Raw genomic sequence first — 7658 nt, forward strand, 5'->3', positions numbered from 1 at the left:
ACATCATTTTAAAGAAACGCCTGCGATTATAGTATATAATTGCACATAGGTATATGCAAAATTGCATTTTCAAATAATTAAATCAAAAATATAGATTTGTTAAAGATCTTTCCTTTTTAATCAAATTCGTCCAACAACCCCATTCTCGTCAAACATAAAATGAACGGTGCCTTTCTCAAAGAAACAAGAAGAAAATTGCTGTCGTTCTAAAGTTCTTCTCCATTGCTAAACTACCGTTCGTGTTTCTAGTTACACTCCAATTATTCGATTGTAAGAAGCAAGCAATCCCTCCATCCAAGCGCTAGATATAGTTTCTCGAGTAGTTCTCTTCAATACCGTTATATCGATGAACTCTTTTTGAATAAAGTTCACATTTATAAAGCAAACACAATAAAATACGACAGGACAATTGTAATCGATAAATAACATTTTATTAGGATATTATAAGAAGCTAAGATATCGAGTTCTAATTGTGAATATCAAGCGCTCGTCGTTAGAGGAGATTACCAATATTTTCTTCCTTAACAGTATTAATTACGAAGTTTCGATACCGTTTATGACATTAAGATCTCTTGATAAAGTTGTATCGTTAAAATCTTACTGTTCCTAGGGAAAATATATAGTTAATATATATAGTCAAATATATATAGTTAAAACCGGAATATATATAGTTAAAACTTCCAGAGGAGCATCTCGCAGACAAATTATTGATTGTTAGTGTCGATTGACTGTAATCGATATTTGGTGCGTGAAGTTGTATGTTTCGTGAACCTGCGTTGATGCAGGGATTCTGTTGCAAATCATAAACTAAAGAGCCACTGGTCAAGGTGAAAGAGGTTCAATAAATCCAGTGTTAGTGTAATTTGACACTTTATGTGCACCGGGTGTATGCAAACAGAGTTTGATGTTCTGAACACCACGGTTGTAAGATTTTATTGAGACCCCAGTATTGTATCCGCACAGTGTGACCCTCTGTTGATGATTGCCCTCTCCACCAGCCGTTTAGTCTCATCTGTCTATCGTGCCTTACCGGCCAGGGGGTTTCCCTAACATCTGAGATATCAGATTTGCAGCTGGGAGAGGACAGATAATTCGGAATATCCCAAAGAAGGGCAAGGTACTGGCCGAGCCCCAAATCACTTACATAGAACAATCACTTACATAGAATTTTTTTTTTTCTTTTCTTTTCTTTTCTTTTTTATTTTCTTGTTGAAATTATAATTAATTCTCACGTCGAGAATTTTCAGTTACTTTACTTAGTATTATGCAGTGTTAGCTGATTATTAATAATAAGTTAAGACTTATTATAGATAAATATAATTTACTCACATAAAATAAATTCATTTAATTAATTATGAGATTAATTCACTTACATAAATATGACATACAAGTAAATTTTATAACCACAAATTTTTAAATGTTATACTTTGAATCTGTTCTTACATTTAATTTTAATTTTAATTTAAAAAAAAACCTTACAGCCAGTACCTCTAAAATATTCGATAAAAATTCTGATGAAACATTAATTGAAACATCTAAACGCAACAGAGAATGGATATAATTATACAATTTTCCAATATTTCAACATTCATTCATGTACACCGATTTTTATTATCACATTTGTTTCATATCTGAAGAATATGTATTTGTTGGCATCAAAATATTCTCTGTTTCAATCCTTGGTCATTTTAGATCGAGACTTCAAAATCTTCTTGATTAAAATTCTTAAATTTTTTTAAATGTGAATCATTAATTAGAGGACAAAAAGTTGTTTCAATTATTTGAACATTCTGCTATTCATACAATAACATATTTCATTTTAAATTAAAACGAGAATAAATACTGTTGTGTATAAATTTAATAGAACGACACACGTGATTTGTAGTCAACACTGTGACAGTTTGAGCAATTACCTTTTAATCGAGTGGAAACGAGAGCATTTTCAAATTTCTATTAACCAACGATATTATCAATCAATTTTAACAATGATTGAAGGTTGCAAAATTAAATATAAAATGATTTATTAATAGCATACGTAGTGTTAAATTTGCAAACAAGCAGCGTATCTTTTAAGAATAATAAAGACATCAGAAAATAAAGATAATATTCTAATTACATTGCAAATTAATGAATAATTTAAGAAATGTATTTTTGTTATATTAATGTATCACAGATTCTAGGTAAAGTATTAATTTAATTTACTTATTACTTAGGAGATTGTATTTGAAATATAATTATAATTTGTAAGGTGTAATCGGCACACCTTTAAGCTAGTAGATATTTGGTAGCAGTTCTCAAGTCTTTGTGCAATATAGCACAATTGAGTTTAACCGAGTTTAATCCCTTTGACCAGCCAGCTTCCAATTTCATTTATGGCATAATCTCCTGACAATTTCATGCCCTTCAGAAGAAACACAATGTCCTATTATCGTTTTGTGATCGTTGAATATGATCACCCTAGCGTTTTAATCTCCTTTCTATGTATGATGCGGGTATACCGTTTTCTGTTGTTTTTAGATTCAAGTGACGAAAACTTATGAAATGATATTTTAAGTTTAAACTGATCAATTAATTTAATTAATTGATTTATTGTAGCAACAATGGTAAATTGTTTAAATAGAGAAAGAAATTTACAACGAAAAATGTATGAATGTAATATTTGAAATCTAAAATGATAAATTATTGTGCGAAAATAATAAAACTCGCAATGTCAGCACATGGTCTCATTAGAACGTGTTTAACGAGCGTAGCGTAGGCGTGAAAATGAAAACGTTGAGGCTCTCGTGGTGTAAAAAGGCTAAATTCCTCATAAAAATACAAGAAATGAGAGGGAACGTTCGCCCTTGAACACATAAAACCAAAAAAAAAAAAAAAAAAAAAAATAGAAAAGGAAAAAAACCACAAATTTTAGTGAAGCTATTTTACTGAAACTTATTATATCATTTTAACAGCTATACATAAAACGTTGAATTATTTCCTTACGCGCAGAGCAATTTTATTTCAAATTTCTAGCTTCAGAATGATAATTACGTATTTGTAATTATCAACAAGCTTTAAAAATATGGAATATTCAGCCAGATGAAATATAGGTAAAGTATTTAGAAGAAAAAAGATTGAAATGTTTTATGTAAAACGATTAAATTAAGTGGTTGAGTTTGAAAATTTGACTCGGTTTAATAATTCAATGGAAAAAATATTCGCCCTATGAAAAAAAATTCATGTTCCTGTCGATATATCGGCGAGGTGCTCCTCTACTTTCGACTGCTCTGCAATTCAAATGCAATACTCGAATATACATGGCGAAAGAAATGGAAATTGAGTAATTTAAGGGAACCAATTACTCTCGCGTTGACGTAACTTCAAAATGTTTCACGTGTTGGTGTTTGCGAAATGAAGTTCGTCGTTATCCGATTAACACGCTTGCAGATGCGTTCTTTTTGTTGCAAAGTAAATGAACAAATTGTGAACAAATAATGTTTACAATTACATCAAAATCAATGTCCTAAACTTTACCAAGAATTATTAAAAATCCCTGCGTATTGCTTACGTAATGTTGATATTGAGTAGTACCATACATAACCTCAACATTATGATACTAACAAACATCGCTAAACAAGTAGTGCGAACGATGTCGAGTAAGTATTCACTATGTAAAAAGTATTTATAGATAAAAAGTATGGGAAATATATAACCGAATGTATTTAACTTTTCCAACATTTTAGCATTTCGCTTGGCGTTGGTACAACTTGAAGTAAATGAAGTAAAACGCAAAAATGTAGAGGGGGCAGTTTCCTACATTTCTAGCGCAAAAGAGCACAATGCTGATATTATAGCTCTTCCTGAATGCTTTAATTCACCATATGGAATACGTAATAATTTGTTTTTTTTTCAATAATTTACCATGTGTGTAACAACTATATAGAAAAAAGTAAAAGTAGATAAATTACCTTACCGTTTATACTTCCATAAAGATTGTGAATTGAGTCGAGAATATAGGATTTCCCCATTTTCATGATTATCGTGATTTTTGTATAAATATATTTTTTAAGATACTAATAATTAGGTACTTATAAATTAGTATTATCAATTATTTTGCATTTATAATTCCGCCTCTAGTATAAGTGTTAATTGAAAACTAACTTTATGTTTCAAAAAGTACTAGCAAAGTCGTTGAGTAACAAGCCACTGATGCTAACACAAATAGCATTGTCGTAATTAAATATTTCTAAATATTCATTTTTCATTTTGAACCTGTAGAAACAATTTATTATATATACTATTAGCTAAGTAATTGCATATTTAATTAAGTCGAAATATAAAACTTAGTTATTTTAATAATTTAAAAAATAAAAAACTGACAAAAATTTCAATTTAATTTATGGTTGGAACAAAAGACAGTTATTTTTCATTAATTGAAATATTGCAATGCAGAGTACTTTCCGAGTACGCCGAGAGTATTCCTGATGGTGAAACGAGCGTTGCTTTATCGAATGCAGCTAAAGAAAACAACATCTATGCAGTTGGTGGTACGATGCCTGAAATGGAGGGCGATAAATTGTACAATACCTGGACTATTTGGGGTCCCGATGGAACTTTGATAGCAAAACACCGAAAGGTAAGTAATATATTCCTTTATGGCTTTGAATTTGAAAATATTGGGATGAAGAAAGTGACTCTATCTAGGAATATACATTTAGGAATATACACAATTTAGGAATATACATATGTACATACGTATACTATAACCAATTCTATAATTTACGGTTTATAAAATACGTTATGATACGGGAAACGCTCATTTTTGTTGTAATGTGTAATATAAATTTTTCACATACGAAAATACTTATTTTTTCTCCTTTTTAAACATTATTAAATGATAAGATTTTTTAATAAAAGAAAGTGATAAAAACGCTGTCAGTTATTAAATAAAAAATAATTAAAGTTTAGGAGTTGGTAACTTTGATATTAAATTACAAAAGTTGCAGCAATAGAATTAGCGACCACATTTTTATGTTATTAGGTACATCTATTCGACATCGACATTCCTAATAAGATTACTTTTCGAGAGAGTGATTCACTCAGTCCTGGTAACTCCCTAACGACGTTCGATGTGAAGGGCTGCAAAATAGGTATTGGCATTTGCTATGATATTAGATTCGAGGAAATGGCACGCATTTATCGGAACAAAGGTACAGTAACTTAATCGATCAATACTTAACTAGCAAAAAATTAAATATCTTTCTTAAATATATTCTATATAAAATTAATATAATCTGTAACTCTGTATAAAAAGAAGCTTAATTTAAAAGACCAGTATATTTGCTGAAAATGAAACAAATAAAAGAATTAAAAGCACAATAAGAGGACTGTCCTCGCATATTCAGAAATGATGGAATGTGAACCGTGCAACTACGAAGTTAATTGGTATTCGGTGGCTTCATATTTCCTGCTTCTCTGGGTTAGGTTGCCAAATGCTGATATATCCAGCGGCATTCAATATGACCACTGCACTGGTCATTACTTCAGCGTTCCAGAGCGAATGATAATCAATTATACGTTGCTTGCATATCACCGGCTCGTGTTCCTTCAGCAAGTTACGTCGCATGGGGGCATACACAGTTGACCAATCCCTGGGGAAAGATTCTTTACGATTTGGAAACTCAAGAGAATATGGCAGTCACCGATATCGGTAATTTACAGCTTAAAATTAAAAGCGAGAGACCCATGATGTAATTAATTTTTAGTCTCGTTAATTTATCGATTTAGCCATCTTCCTCTGTATTTGTTGAATTTATTAGTAGGCATTACTTATTACTTCGTATGTTTCTTTTTTCTAACAGATCTAAAAGTTGTTGAGGAAGTAAGGGCTCAGATACCTACATTTTCTCAGAGACGTACAGATTTGTACGACACTGTCTGTAAGAAGGAGTAACTCTACACTAAAACAGAAAATGTTTTTTTATAATATTTCTACTACAATATCCTTTTTTTGTGAATTATTACTAATTTCTTATCATCTGTACTAAATGTATGACTCAATTAAGAAAACCAAAACGTTATAAATAATAATCTGTATATCTTGTGTATCAACATGTAATTGGATATTATAATAATATAGGAATGCTATAATAATATAGGATAATAATATAGGAGAATAATAATATAGAATAATAATATATAATAATAATATGCTTTTAAACACCTTTAATATCGATCACATAAATTGTTATAATTCACAATGATTACGCATACATAAAAGACCCCTTGATAGTAAAATTTACGATCAAAAGGCAATTACGTATCGTTTAACAACATTTAATTTATAACACCTTTTAAACATTTAGACAGATTAACACATAACACTTCTTATATATAAACATCAATTCGAAGTTATCAGCTTGGAGAAATTGGTCGATTAATACCTGTAGATTGTCTGTCTCGATGAAAGACTTAAAGAGGTCGTTTTACTAATTACAATAAGTAATTTCGACTTCTTTGCGCTCTCTTTTAACGCATTCGAGACCGAAAGAAATTCATATCAGTCAGTAGGCAAGGGTATAATATACATATTTTATATATAACTTATGTAGTAATGTATATATCATGTTAATTTCATATTTTTTTCAATATAGAATTATTATACATATATATAATAATATAATATATATATATATAATAAATAATATAATATATATATATATATAACTGTACATAATACATTATAGAATAACATGGTATATAATTTTATATTTTAAAAATATGAGGCATACTATTTAAGATTGTCATCGATTTAAAATCAAAGTATGAAAAGGATACCCTGGAGAGAGTAAAACACAGAATCATTCCAACTAAACATTCAGATCGTACCGACACCTAGGTATCGTCTTACAATTAAATCTCGGTCTCGAATTGATTAAAATGAAATACATACTTGCAGCTTCAACATCTTCAATATCGAGGAGATTCAAACTTTACAAATAAAAGCGGCCTGTTCCCCTTTCCACGACAGACTCTCATACCATATCCGCTCTTATCCAGGCTTTTACTTGAAACCAGCAATGCGTTCATTTACAATTTAAATTTACCCGGACCATCCACTGAATCGTCAGCCCTTTACAAATATATAATGAACCCAGAACATGTGCCTGTGCCCCTGGTATCGATGTTCGGCTTGTGATGTTCGTACCGGAACCTTCGCACAATTTCAATTTGTCACGCGTGAACATCGATTCTTCCAAGGGTCACAGCTTTATGCGGCTAAATCCTTTAGAACGATTAAAATGATACTTATGATATGGTATTTTTTACAAAGATTTAACATATCCATAAAATAGGAAGTTTCGTGCTCTCCTATTTTATATTAATTATAAATTAATAAGTTTTATATGTGTTATTTATAGATCTGAGGCGGATGAAAAGAGAGTGAGAGTGCGTTTCGTCCCGGGACTACCGGTGGACTCGTCAGTAAGGCTGTGCCCGGTAGTCTCTGCCTTAGACGTAGAGGGAGTCTCGCTAGGTGCGGTATTTATATCAATCGCTCGTGTATTCGACCGCTAGCGTGTTAGACAGACAGACACGTTGTCGTCGTAGCCCTCTAGTGTTGGCGGTTGGTACCCGCGGATCGCCCGGGAGGTGTTGCGCCGCGTTGATGCCTCGAC

At 31.1% G+C, this 7658-nt stretch overlaps 1 long non-coding RNA gene and 1 pseudogene across 2 annotated transcripts; both read left to right on the forward strand.

The window, feature by feature from the left end:
- Nucleotides 1-3455: 3455 nt before the first annotated feature.
- Nucleotides 3456-4018, forward strand: LOC143304967 (uncharacterized). Its single transcript, XR_013061641.1, has 2 exons — nt 3456-3635; nt 3723-4018. It is a non-coding gene; the product is annotated as an uncharacterized LOC143304967 (long non-coding RNA).
- A 360-nt stretch (nt 4019-4378) lies between these two features.
- On the forward strand, nt 4379-6187 carry LOC143304959 (omega-amidase NIT2-like; annotated as a pseudogene). The gene is made up of 4 exons (XR_013061624.1): nt 4379-4615; nt 5021-5189; nt 5464-5689; nt 5841-6187. The product of XR_013061624.1 is annotated as an omega-amidase NIT2-like (transcript).
- Nucleotides 6188-7658: the final 1471 nt, after the last annotated feature.

This window comes from Bombus vancouverensis, unplaced genomic scaffold (genome assembly GCF_051014615.1).
Source record: "Bombus vancouverensis nearcticus unplaced genomic scaffold, iyBomVanc1_principal scaffold0067, whole genome shotgun sequence".
NCBI classification, from domain to species: domain Eukaryota; kingdom Metazoa; phylum Arthropoda; class Insecta; order Hymenoptera; family Apidae; genus Bombus; species Bombus vancouverensis.